This window comes from Delphinus delphis, chromosome 17 (genome assembly GCF_949987515.2).
Source record: "Delphinus delphis chromosome 17, mDelDel1.2, whole genome shotgun sequence".
Lineage (NCBI taxonomy): Eukaryota > Metazoa > Chordata > Mammalia > Artiodactyla > Delphinidae > Delphinus > Delphinus delphis.
This window is the reverse complement of record NC_082699.1, coordinates 27,586,344-27,601,029: the sequence shown is the minus strand read 5'-3', so window position 1 is coordinate 27,601,029 and position 14,686 is coordinate 27,586,344. Positions and strand designations below refer to the sequence as shown.

The window sequence follows — 14,686 nt, the reverse complement described above, 5'->3', positions numbered from 1 at the left end:
GGAACATAATTGGGTCATTTGTAGAGACGTGGATAGACCTAGAGACTGTCATACAGAGTGAAATTAGAAATAGAAAAACAAATATCGTACATTAACCCATACATGTGGAATCTAGAAAAATGCTACAGATGAACCTGTTTGCAGGGCAGAAGTAGACACAGATGTAGAGAACAAATGTATGGACACCAAGTGGGGGAAAGCGTGGTGGGGAGGGGTGGTGGTGGTGGTGGGATGAATTGGGAGATAGGGATTGACATATATACACTAATATGTATAACATGGAAAACTAATAAGAACCTGCTTTATAAAATAAATAAATAAAATTAAAAATAAATAAACAATAAGTACTAATTATAGCACAGGGAATTTTATATTCAATACCTTTTAATAACCTATAGTGAAGAAGCATATGAAAAAGTATATATATATATGTGTTTGTGTGTGTATATATATGCATAACTACTTTGATCATACTTGAAACTTTGAAAGTCAACTATATTTCAAAAATATATTTTTTAAAAATAGTGTGGTCTGTCAAGTGGCCATTCCTGTCCACCCTAGGTCTGAGGATGATATTAAAAGGTAGATTTGGCAAGAATATTAATTAAGAAATCCATATGAAGTTCACACATTCTTAGGCCAGCTGGCTCCTGTTCACCAAATTAAAGGCTTATGAAAGGTCAGTAAAAGATGGGAAAAAGTTTTAAAAAAATATTTTAATTTAACTTTTTCTGTTCAATTTCCTAGAGATTAGATATCAAAATTATTAATAACATTTTGAAAGTGCAATGAAAATCAGAAGTGCTATGGATTACTATATTATTACTTTTACATGTTCGATTATTGCTCTATTACATAAATTACATTAGAGATAACAAAATAAGTAAAACAGCACTTGGAATACGGTAAGAATTCAATAAATGTCAAATGTTATTTTTATCATTTCTGGTATTATTATTAATTCATTTACAGCTGTTGCATTTTCCATTTGGATAAAAGCAAAGGTCTAATGATAAAATCATGTAAAATTAGAAAGCAAATTTTTATAATAAACATTTTAAATTTGGTGTAAGGTAGGCAATTTCTAAAGTTTCAATAATCTTTGAAGCCCAGTTGGATGTGTCACTTGCCAAGAAAATGTCATCTTAATTAATCTATGTTGACAAGGCTGAATACACTTTCTTTCTTTTTGGAAAGTTTCACTTTACATATTATAAGGAACAACAATGAATGCATTCTTTCACTTAAGTCTATTCTTTTAGTATATCAAACACTCATCATTAGCTTAGCTATAAATGTCCTTGACTTAGTGTCAACTGGTATTGGTGTGATGACTTTTAGCTACCTGTCCCTCACCTTTTTTTGGCCAAATTCTGTCATAGCTGGTATTTACATTTAACGATGTGAAACTGCCATTTTTGACTTACAAAACTGACAATTTAATATGGCTCAACCAAATACATAGACTGTCCAAAAGACATAATTACACTAGATTATGGTTTTTAAGAAGTTGTTTCTAAGTAGAACAAAGACTACTTCCTATACTTTCCCACTATCCATCAATAGTGGTCATTGATTTTGAATGGTCATCTTTTCTTACAGTCATGTAAAAATCCCTGAATTCATGACAATATCTTAAAAGGATGTATTGATATCTACTTTAATACCAACCTTCTTTTGCTAAGAGCCTAGTTGCCACACGTGTATCTTTTGTGCTCAGTAAATACAAATCTACAGCATAATTTCTAACTGTAACATTCTTTGAGAGTTAAATGCCATTTTGCAGAGAACATTTACCTGTACAACTGACAGAGTAAATGTCAAGGTTTTTATGCAGGTCTAGATACAAATACAGTACAGATTCTTAGACAAGAGAAACTAAGAGAGCAGATGATGTATGATAGCCACATTGTTTTCTGAATGTAGACAGGTTAAAGGAAAATGTACAAATGCTCACCAAAGTAACCTTTGCCTTTGTGGAGCATTAATATGTAGAAAAACAGATGGGGAAGTTGAGGAAGATGGTGGAAGAGTAAGACGTGGAGATCACCTTCCTCCCCACAGATACATCAGAAATACATCTACACATGGAACTGCTCCTATAGAACACCCACTGAATGCTGGCAGAAGAACTCAGACCTCCCAAAAGGCAAGAATCTCCCCCACGTACCTGGGTAGGGCAAAAGAAAAAAGAAAAAACAGAGACAAAAAATAGGGACGGGACCTGCACCAGTGGGAGGGAGCTGTGATGTCAGAAAGGTTTCCACACACAAGGAAGCCCCTTCACAGGCAGAGACTGCGGGTGGCGGAGCGGGGAGCTTCGAAGTCACAGAGGAGAGGGCAGCCACAGGGGTGCGAAGGGCAAAGCGGAGAGATTCCTGCAGAAAGGATCGGTGCCAACCAGCACTCACCAGCCCAAGAGGCTTGTCTGCTCACCCGCTGGGACGGGCGGGGGCTGGGAGCTGAGGCTTGGGCTTCAGTCGGATCGCAGGGAGAGGACCGTCTGCATGAACACAGCCTGAAGGGGCTAGTGCACCATGGCTAGCTGGGAGGGAGTCCAGGAAAAAGTCTGGACCTGCGGAAGAGGCAAGAGACTTTTTATTTCCTCTTTGTTTCCTGGTGCGCGAGTAGAGGGGATTAAGAGCGCTGCTTAAATGTGCTCCAGAGACCGGCGCAAGCCGTGGCTAACAGTGTGGACCCCAGAGACGGGCATGAGACGATAAGGCTGCTGCTGCCACCAAGAAGCCTGTGTGCAAGCACAGGTCACTATCCACGCCTCCCCTCCCGGGAGTCTGTGCAGCCCGCCACTGCCAGGGTTCCATGATCCAGGGACAACTTCCCCAGGAGAACACACGGCACACCTCAGCCTGGTGCAATTTCACACCAGCCTCTGCTGCTGCAGGCTTGCCCTGCATCCGTGCCCCTCACCCCCAGGCCTGAGTGATCCAGAGTTACTGAATCAACTGCTCCTTTAACCCTGTCATGTCTGAAGAACAGACGCCCAAAGGCGACCTACACACAGAGACAGGGCCATATCCAAAGCTGAACCCCGGGAGCTGTGAGAACAAAGAAGAGAAAGGGAAATCACTCCCAGCAGCCTCAGGAGCAGCAGATTAAATCTCCACAATCAACTTGATGTACCCTGCATCTGTGGAATACCTGAATACATAACGAATCATCCCAAATTGAGGAGGTGGACTTTGGGAGCAAGATATATTATTTTTCCCCTTTTCCTCTTTCTGTGAGTGTGTATGTATGCTTCTGTGTGAGATTTTGTCTGTATAGCTTTGCTTTCACCATTTGTCCTAGGGCTCTGTCCATCCATTTTTTTGTTTTGTTTTGTTTTTGTTTCTTTTTTTACTTAATTTTTTTTTAAATCTTAATAATTATTTTTTATTTTAATAACTTTATTTTATCCTCTTTCTTTCTTTTTATTTTTTCTCCCTTTTATTCTGAGCCATGTGGATGAAAGGCTCTTGGTGCTCCAGCCAGGAGTCAATGCTGTGCCTCTGAGGTGGGAGAGCCAACTTCAGGACACTGGTCCACAAGACACCACCCAACTCCACGTAATATCAAACTGTGAAAATCTCCCAGGATCTCCATCTCAACACCAAGACGCAGCTTCACTCGATGACTAGCAAGCTACAGTGCTGGACACCCAATGTCAAACAACTAGCAAGACAGGAACACAACACCACCCATTGGCAGGGAGGCTGCCTAAAATCATAATAAGGCCACAGACACCCCAAAACACACCACCAGACATGGTCCTACCCACCAGAAGACAAGATCCAGCCTCATCCACCAGAACACAGGCATTAGTCCCCTCCACCAGGAAACCTACACAACCCACTGAACCAACCTTAGCCACTGGAGAAAGACACCAAAAGCAGCCTGCAAAAAGGGGACCCCAAACACAGTAAGATAAGCAAAATGAGAAGATGAAAAACACACAGCATATGAAAGAGCAAGGTAAAAACCCACCAGACCTAACAAATGAAGATGATATAGGCAGTCTACCTGAAAAAGAATTCTGAATAAGGATAGTAAAGAAGATCCCAAATCTTGTAAATAGAATAGAGAAAATGCAAGAAATATTTAACAGGGACCTAGAAGAACTAAAGAGGAAACAAGCAATGATGAACAACACAGTAAATGAAATTAAAAATACTCTAGAAGGGATCAATAGCAGAATAACTGAGGTAGAAGAACGGATAAGTGACCTGGAAGATTAAATAGTGAAAATAACTATTGCAGAGCAGAATAAAGAAAAAAGAATGAAAAGAAATGAGGATAGTCTCAGAGACCTCTGGGACAACATTAAATGCACCAACATTCAAATTATAGGGGCCCAAGAAGAAGAGATAAAGAAAGGTACTGAAAAAATATTTGAATAGATTATAGTTGAAAACTTCCCTAATATAGGAAAGGAAATAGTTAACTAAGTCCAGGAAGCACAGAGAGTCCCATACAGGATAAATCCAAGGAGAAACACGTCAAGACACATATTAATCAAACTATCAGAAATTAAATACAACAAAACCATTTAAAAGCAGCAAGAGAAAAACAACAAATAACACACAAGGGAATCCCCATAAGGTTAACAGCTGATCTTTCAGCAGAAATTCTGCAAGCCAGAAGGGATTGGCAGGACATATTTAAAGTGATGAAGGAGAAAAACCTACAACCAAGATTACTCTACTCAGCAAGGATCTCATTCAGATTTGATGGAGAAATTAAAACCTTTTCAGACAAGCAAAAGCTACGAGAATTCAGCACCACCAAACGAGTTTTACAACAAATGCTAAAGGAACTTCTCTAGGCAAGAAACACAAGAGAAGGAAAAGACCTACAATAACAAACCCAAAACAATTAAGAAAATGGGAATAGGAACATACATTTTGAAAATTACCTTAAATGTAAATGGATTAAATGCTCCCACCAAAAGACACAGACTGGCTGAATGGATACAAAAACAAGACCCATATATATGCTGTCTACAAGGGAGCCATTTCAGGCCTAGGGACACATACCGACTGAAAGTGAAGGGATGGAAAAAGATATTCCATGCAAATGGAAATCAAAAGAAAGCTGGAGTAGCAATTCTAATATCAGACAAAATAGACTTTAAAATAAAGACTATTACAAGAGACAAAGAAGGACACTACATAATGATCAAGGGATCAATCCAAGAAGAAGATATAACAATTGTAAATACTTATGCACCCAACATAGGAGCACCTCAATACATAAGGCAAATACTAACAGCAGTAAAAGGGGAAATCTACAGTAACACGACCATAGTAGGGGACTTTAACACCCCACTTTCATCAATGGACAGATCATCCAAAATGAAAATAAATAAGGAAACACAAACTTTAAATGATGTATTAAACAAGATGGACTTAATTGATATTTATAGGACATACCATCCAAAAACAACAGAACACACATTTTTCTCAAGTGCTCATGAAACATTCTCCAGGATAGATCATATCTTGGATCACAAATCAAGCCTTGGTAAATTTAAGAAAATTGAAATCGTATCAAGTATCTTATGCAACCACAATGCTTTGAGACTAGATATCAATTACAGGAAAAGATATGTAAAAAACACAAACACATGGAGGCTAAACAATACACTACTTAATAACCAACTGATCACTGAAGTAATCAAAGAGAAAATCAAAATATACCTAGAAACAAATGACAATGGAGACACGACAACCCAAAACCTATGGAATGCAGCAAAAGCAGTTCTAAGAGGGAAGATTTTAGCAATAAAATCCTACCTTAAGAAACAAGAAACATCTCAAATAAACAACCTAACCTTGCACCTAAAGCAATTAGAGAAAGAACAAAAAACCACAAAGTTAACAAAAGGAAAGAAATCATAAATATCAGATCAGAAATAAATTTAAAATAAATGAAGGAAACGACACCAAAGATCAATAAAACTACAAGCTGGTTCTTTGAGAAGATAAACAAAATTGATAAACCATTAGCCAGACTCATCAAGAAAAAAAGGGAGAAGACTCAAATCAATAGAATTAGAAATGAAAAAGGAGAAGTAACAACTGACACTGCAGAAATACAAAGGATCATGAGAGATTACTACAAGCAACTCTATGCCAATAAAATGGACAACATTGAAGAAATGGACAAATTCTTAGAAATGCACAACCTGCAAAGACTGAACCAGGAAGAAATAGAAAAATACGAAAAGACCAATCACAAGCACTGAAATGGAAACTGTGATTAAAAATTTTCCTACAAAAATAGCCCAGGACCAGATGGCTTCACAGGTGAATTCTATCAAACATTTAAAGAAGAGATAACATCTATCCTTCTCAAACTCTTCCAAAATATAACAGAGGGAGGAACACTCCTACACTCATTCTACAAGGCCACCATCACCCTGATAACAAAACCAGACAAAGATGTCACAAAGAGAGAAAACTACAGGCCAATATCACTGATGAACATAGATGCAAAAATCCTCAACAAAATACTAGCAAACAGAATCCAAAAGCATTTTAAAGGGATCATACACCATGATCAAGTGGGATTTATTCCAGGAATTCAAGGATACTTCAATATACAGAAATCAATCAACGTGATACAACCTATTAACAAATTGAAGGAGAAAAACCATATGATCATCTCAATAGATGCAGAGAAAGCTTTCAACAAAATTCAACACCTGTTTATTATAAAAACCCTGCAGAAAGTAGGCATAGAGGGAACTTTCCTCAACATAATAAAGGCCATATATGACAAACCCACAGCCAACATCATCTTCAATGGTGAAAAACTGAAACCATTTTCACTAAGATCAGGAACAAGACAAGGTTGCCCACTCTCCCCACTATTATTCAACATAGTTTTGGAAGTTTTTGCCACAGCAATCAGAGATGAAAAATAAATAAAAGGAATTGAAATCGGAAAAGAAGAAGTAAAGCTGTCACTGTTTGCAGATGACATGATACTATACATAGAGAATCCAAAGATGCTACCAGAAAACTTCTAGAGCTAATCGATGAATTTGGTAAAGTAGCAGGATACAAAATTAATGCACAGAAATCTCTGGCATTCCTATACACTAATGATGAAAAATCGGAACGTGAAATTAAGAAAACACTCCCATTTACCACTGCAACAAAAAGAATAAAATATCTAGGAATAAACCTACCTAAGGAGACAAAAGACCTGTATGCAGAAAATTATAAGACACTGATGAAATAAAATAAAGGTGATACAAATAGATGGAGAGATATACCATGTTCTTGGATTGGAAGAATCAACATTGTGAAAATGACTCTACTACCCAAAGCAATCTACAGATTCAATGCAATACCTGTCAAATTACCAATGGCATTTTTCACAGAAATAGAACAAAAAATTTCAAAATTTGTATGGAAACACATAAGACCCCAAATAGCAAAAGCAATCTTGAGAACGAAAAATGGAGTTGGAGGAATCAGACTCCCTGACTTCAGAGTATACTACAAAGCTACAGTAATCAAGACAGTATGGTACTGGCACAAAAACAGAAATGTAGATCAATGGAACAGGATAGAAAGCCCAGAGATAAACCCACGCACATATGATCAACTTATCTTTGATAAAGGAGGCAAGAATATACAGTGGAGAAAAGACAGCCTCTTCAATAAGTGGTGCTGGGAAAACTGGACAGGTACATGTAAAAGTATGAAATTAGAACACTCCCTAACACCATATACAAAAATAAGCTCAAAATGGATTAAAGACCTCAATGTAAGGCCGGATACTCTCAAACTCTTAGAAGAAAACTTAGGCAGCACACTATATGACATAAATCACAGCAAGATCCTTTTTGACCCACCTTCTAGAGAAATGGAAATAAAAACAGAAATAAACAAATGGGACCTAATGAATCTTAAAAGATTTTGCACAGCAAAAGAAACCATAAACAAGACCAAGAGACAACACTCAGAATGGGAGAAAATATTTGCAAATGAAGCAACTGACAAAGGATTAATCTCCAAGATTTACAAGCAGCTCATGCAACTCAATAACAAAAAATCAAAAAACCCAATCCAAAAATGGGCAGAAGACCTAAACAGACATTTCTCCAAAGAAGATATACAGATTGCCAACAAACACATGAAAGAATGCTCAACACCATTAATCATTAGAGAAATGCAAATCAAAACTACAATGAGATATCACCTCACACCAGTCAGAATGGCCATCATCCAAAAATCTAGAAACAATAAATGCTGGAGAGGGTGTATAGAAAAGGGAGCACTCTTTCACTGTTGGTGAGAATGTAAATTGATACAGCCACTATGGAGAACAGTATGGAGGTTCCTTAGAAAACTAAAAATAGAATTATCATACCACTCAGCAACCTCACTACTGGGCATATACCCTGAGAAAACGATAATTCAAAAAGAGTCATGGACCAAAATGTTCATTGCAGCTCTATTTACAATAGCCTGGACATGGAAGCAACCTAAGTGTTCATAATCAGATGAATAGATTAACAAGATGTGGCACATATATACAATGGAATATTACTCAGCCAGAAAAAGAAACGAAATTGAGATATTTGTAGTGAGGTGAATGGACCTAGAGTCTGTCACACAGAGTGAAGTAAGTCAGAAAGAAAAAAACAAATACCATATGCTAACACATATATATGGAATCTAAGAAAAAAAAATGGTCATGAAGAACTTAGGGGTAAGATGGGAATAAAGACACAGACCTCTTAGAGAATGGACTTGAGGACATGGGGAGGCAGAAGGGTAAGCTGTGACATAGTGAGAAAGTGGCATGGACATATATATACTACCAAATGTAAAGTAGATAGCTAGTGGGAAGCAGCCGCATAGCACAGGGAGATCAGCTCAGTGCTTTGTGACCACCTAGAGGGGTGAGATAGGGAGGGTGGGAGGGAGGGAGACTCAAGAGGGAAGAGATATGGAAACATATGTATATGTATAACTGAATCACTTTGTTATAAAACAGAACCTAACACACCATTGTAAAACAATTATACTCCAATAAAAACGTTAAAAAAAAAAAGAAAAAAAAGAAAAATACATGGAGGAGAGGTAGAGAGAGAGAGAGAGAGAGAGAAATGAATAAGTATTCCCACAGGCAGAATCAGTTGTAGGCTGGAGCCTGTAAAAGTAAAGTAAATGATTAAGGATGCTGGGCTGACTGATATGTATTTCCATATAAGGTCAATTTGTATCAAGGGTGTTATCAGTCAGCCTGTACATCTCTGCTCCCAAACTGACAACTATGGTCCCATTATGCTCAATCAGACCATTCTGATTCTATCCATGAAGACATGATTTCATGAAGGAATATATAATGTAACAAATTATCAATCCATACCTGTTATAGTATTCAGATAAAGAACTTGAGAGAAAAAATGACTGGAGAAATTGCAGATCTCAGAGCAGAATTCCCAACAAGCATCAATAACAGAGAAATCAGGGATTGAATTTAATAGTGTCCTCCAGGAAGGACAGCAGTCTGTGTCTTTCTGTCCATTCCTTAAGAAGTCTTATAACAATTCTATAAAACTATAAATTTATTTTTTTCTCATTGTAAGATTTTTAAAGAGAGAGAGAATCTTAAAATATCAAAAATACAAGGATATTCATAAGATGGTAAATCAGAAAATATTCTTGTTCGAATAATATCTTTCTGACCTCTGGATGACTGCTGTTTGATTGTCTTGCAGTTAATGATTGAATGCCTTGCCTACTACAAAGTGTAATGAATTTTATGCATTCTTACAATTGTCATTTAAAAAAAATTGCATGAGTCACTTAAAAGTGTGGATAGTATTTCTTAAAAGTTAATAAATACATTTTATATCTCAATTGAGTTATACATAAAATATACGATTCCACTTAATTCTATTGGCTTGGCCAAAAAGTTCGTTCGGGTTTTTCCATAACGTCTTATGGAAAAACCAGAAAGAACGTTTTGGCCTACTCAATATGTTTTACTCTATCCGTCCAATGCTCCTGATGCTTTTTCTTTCCAATTCTCTCTTTTTTTTTTTAATTGAAGTATATTTCATTTACAATGGTGTGTTTGTTTCAGGTATACAGCAAAGTGATTCAGTTATATATATATACACATCTATTATTTTTCAGATTATTTTCCATTATAGGTTATTACAAGATATTGAATATAGTTCCCTGTGCTATACAGTAGGCCCTTGTTGTTTATCTATTTTATATATAGTAGTGTGTATCTGTTAATACCAATCTCACATCTTTTCATTAATTCAACATTGCCTACTTTGTGGTCCTCCAATATCCCAATTACCCCAGGGACTCTGCACATGCCGTTTCTGCCTGAACTATCCAGGAAGCAGAGTTTGCTCCTTCATTTCCTTTGGATGTCTGATCAACTGTCACCTTAATCACCTTGGTTTTTCCTGACTGGCTACCCTATAGAAAATAATAATTTTCTACCTCACCTTCCAAAAGTCCCTTTCCCTTTTTTGCTCTATTCTTTTCCATAGTACTTAGCATCACATGGAGTAATATATAGTTATTTGTGTGTCATCTTCCCTTCTCCAATAGAATTTTGTTTTGTTCATTGCTACAGCCATAGCACTAGAGCAGTGTCTGAAGGTAATATAACAGGTGATCAATAAATATTTATTTAATGATTAAGCATTATTAGTCTGTGATGGATTGTTTTGGGCGAAGCATTTCTTTATGCTCTGAGAATGCTTCAAGAAAGAATAAAAGGTACCTCACATAAAAAAAAATCTTAGATTAGTGGAATAAACAATTTTCAATGTATATGACAGAATATAGAAAGTGTAAATAAAATTACAATTTATCCTCTGAAAAAAAGAACAAAAAGATAAGTTTGACTTGGAAACTGGGGGAACCTTTAAGAAGGAGATGACATTTGAGTGACACCTCTACCAGAGATGATTTCTATACATGAAGATGCAAGTGAAGGCCACCCATCAACAGGAAGATGTATGGGCAAAGACATGGAGATGAGAGAGTATGAATGTTTGGGATAATGAAGTAGCCCAATAAAGGCTAAAACATAGTATCAGGAAGGAAATATGCAGTGAGTGACAATGATATAAATGTCTGTGTTACAAGGTCGTGGTTGTATTTCATTTTCTAGTTCAGCAATTCCCAATATTTGAGAATATGAGAACACCTTTTTTAAACATTGAAACACAATGAGATCCCTGTGTGATACAGTTGTTAAAAATAAAATATAAAACATATGACATTAAAAGCTATTAAAACTTACTATGACCTTTTAAATATATTAGTTTTCATTAGAACCAAAAAATAGTATATGGGTATATAGGTATGTGTACATGATATACGTATGGGGGATGTATGTATTTTTTCATCATTGTACAGGCAGTGATTAATATTCATATGGATTCTAGGACCTCTTACAGTAAATCCATGGTCACATGGATCTGAAGCACATGAGCCCGGAGCCACAGTTTAGGCAATGAGAACTTGTCACACGTCTTCGAGTAGGAGTCTTACTTGATGAGGCCTATGTTGTGAAAGCACTGAGGGTTAGAGATGGAAGACACCTTAGAAAACGTCTTCTCTGCACTGTCTGCTGAAGGTATAGAAGAAGAAATTGCAACCCACAGAGATAACAGACCTTGGCTGAGATTACAAGCAGAGAACTGTGACTAGTATTCAGATTTCTGAAGTGATCTCATCACATATTTCCATAATAAGATAGATAAAATCACCCAAACATATCATTAGCAATCAAAAATGAATATCTGTTCCTAGTTAGTAATAAGATAAAACGTTACATACCTAAAATTAGATATACACAGTTTTCTCTGCTGTGGTACAAGGATTGTAGTATTTTTCAAATTCTCTATCTAATATCACATGGATCCTACTCTAGTTTTTCTCTTAAGTCTGTATTTCAAAACATATTCATCTTTAAGAATTTATCTCCATGTCTCTTTTAAAAACAAAAAATTGTTTTCTCAAGGTCATCTGGAATTTCAGCAAAGGAGATTACAGGTGTACCTTGTTTTATAAAGATTTTTGAAAATTAAACATAAGCTGCACACTTCAATAAATAGATTGATTCAATATGTATAAAAATTCAGTATTTAAATGTTAACAGAAAAATTTATATTGGTGATGATTTCCACCCCAACCTAATTTGTAAAAATAGGCTTACATATATTAGAGTTCCTTAAAGTGGTTTCTACCTGCCTGGCTCTGGTGAAATCAACATCTGACACGTGGAAACATTTTTTATTACCACTCGACCAATTCTGTATCTAACTGAAAGTCCTTATGCAGTTATGCATAGGTAAGATCTGCTATCTTAATGAACATTGAAGCGATTTCTTTTCTATAACAATTGCTCCATCAAAAGCAAGGAAAAGGGTACTCTTCCCTTTCTCTCCTTCTCCTCTACAGGGAATTATACATAACTAATCTAGACATGAGTGAGGAATGGATTTCAAAATCTCCCAGGAATTTCCAAAGACTTAGTGACATTTACACTTTAAAATGTCTTTTACAGGTATCTTTGCTCTCCTGCTTCTTTTCAAATCCCTGGCATAATCATATGCACCTTTCCTATTCCTCCTTTCGGAGCCTCTAAAAGAAAGTTGCATTATTTTTAAAAAAGGACATTATATTAAATTTTTAGGGAATGAGAACATTAGAAAGTTTATTTATGTACTTTTCCAGTTTAAAAAAAAAATCATAAGAACATTTTCCTTCTTTCCCACATTGAAATTTAAGTGTGCAATTATTGCTTTAATTGGATTACAATTACCTCTATGTTAGTTTATGCTTTTTACATGATCAAAAACACATAAAAGATATGACTGAAAATGGAAATGCACTGTATTTTGGTGATGGGATAATTCAGATATTTTTATATATCCATTAGATAGCAAACAATTGTATTACATTCTGCTTTTGCAAATATTGTTAGAATAAGAAAGAAATTCATTTAAGGATTCTATTTGCTTTTATTGCTAAGCTTTCTATGTACGTTAACTTTATTATATTCTTGCTGTCCAATATTTTATATGATTAGAATATAGAAACAGTTAATGCAAATGTAATACAGCTAACTGACACAATTAAATGTAAGTAACACATTAGTTTTTTTTAAACTAAATCATTCAGTACACCCTACTGTGTTCATCCTGTATAATTATACATCTTCTGACTTGTCTCATGTAATTCACAATTTCTTCCTGCTGCTTAATCGCAGACTTCAGCAAGCACATTTTAGGGGAAGAAACTCAGTAAAATTTTTCTGAGAATCTTTTATTTGTCATGTGTATTAAGGCAATGATTACTCCCATGGAAAAAAATGAGGGGGTGTACAAAAGATACAGGAGTAAAAGTGCAAGTTGGTTTTCAAGTACATGCATAATTTAGATTCATTCTTGTGGGAGGAAATCACAAGGGAATTAATCAGCAATATATTTGTAGATTTTATACCAATCATTTTTATAAGAAAAAAGTAGCAATTATTATATGTTGTTTCTCAATCACAAGAAAGAAATGGCATCAAAAGGCAATCAGGCATAGAAAATCAAACTGGCAGTCCTGTCCCTCAGAGCTTTCTGTGATGCATAAAACTTCTTGGAACAAGAGAAATATTAGTGTTCTGGTCTTCAGTGAAAAATTGACCAAAATGAGGTCATTCTCAAAAAAGAAAATCACATGTCTATCATATTTTGGCCTTTTGATGGAGTAATTGTTGCTGATAGTCTTGCTATGTTTTAAAATATTTGATAATATCTAAAGACATCATAGGAATAATGAAAAAGTGCAAACTTTGACTATAGAACAAGTTGTAGTTACCTGTCTAAGATGGCAAATAGAGTCAGTGACAGGACACACCGGGCTAAATATGGTAATAATTACTTTAGGCAATGGAAAAGATAAAGTGATAACGAGTTGGGCTTACTGGAGAGAGATGTGATTGGAAAGCTTTCCATGACAGGCATATTGCTTTACCATAAAACACAGTTTTATTATAAGACTCTTTGATTTTTAGCTAAATCCTAATGGCTTTCAGTTCCTAATCATCTTTGTTCTGGACTTTAGGCCAGGGTGATTTTGCTGCTCCTTTTCAGTCAGAATCAGTCCCTTTAGGTTAGATTACAGATGATTCCTTTTAACCCTTTAAAATGATGCCTGTAGTGAAGTATGACAAATATGCTCTGGTCCAAGAAGTTTGGCAATGAATATCTCGTTAAATATTCAGCTTGTCATTCACAATTAACTCTCTCCCCTTCATTCAGAACTGTTTTATTTCCACTGAGAGTTATGATTGAAATTGGATGAATAAATATAAGTTGTTGTTTTTTTTTTAAAAAAAAAGGAGAGAGAGAGGGAGAGAGAGAGAACTATCCAGTTATCATGCCTGTATGAAGGATGCTGAGCTAGACTGAAATTGCATTTGATCTGTTTCTCTGTTAATTTTGTAAACCTTTCCAAAGGTTTCCATAGTAACAAGTGAATTAGCCCCTTTCCCCCCAACATCTTTCAAGCATGTAACAGGGATAAAGGTTAGGGTGAAAAAAGCTACAATATCTTTTCTACTCCCAGGATATATCTGAAGTCATGATTAGTCTTTTAAGAAATCAAGTATGTTTCTCTCACCACAGTCACATGAA

At 35.8% G+C, this 14,686-nt stretch overlaps 1 protein-coding gene across 4 annotated transcripts in view; it reads right to left on the bottom strand.

The window, feature by feature from the left end:
• Positions 1-14,686, bottom strand: part of RALYL (RALY RNA binding protein like) — an 831,637-nt gene that overhangs the window by 262,406 nt on the left and 554,545 nt on the right. The window lies entirely within an intron of this gene.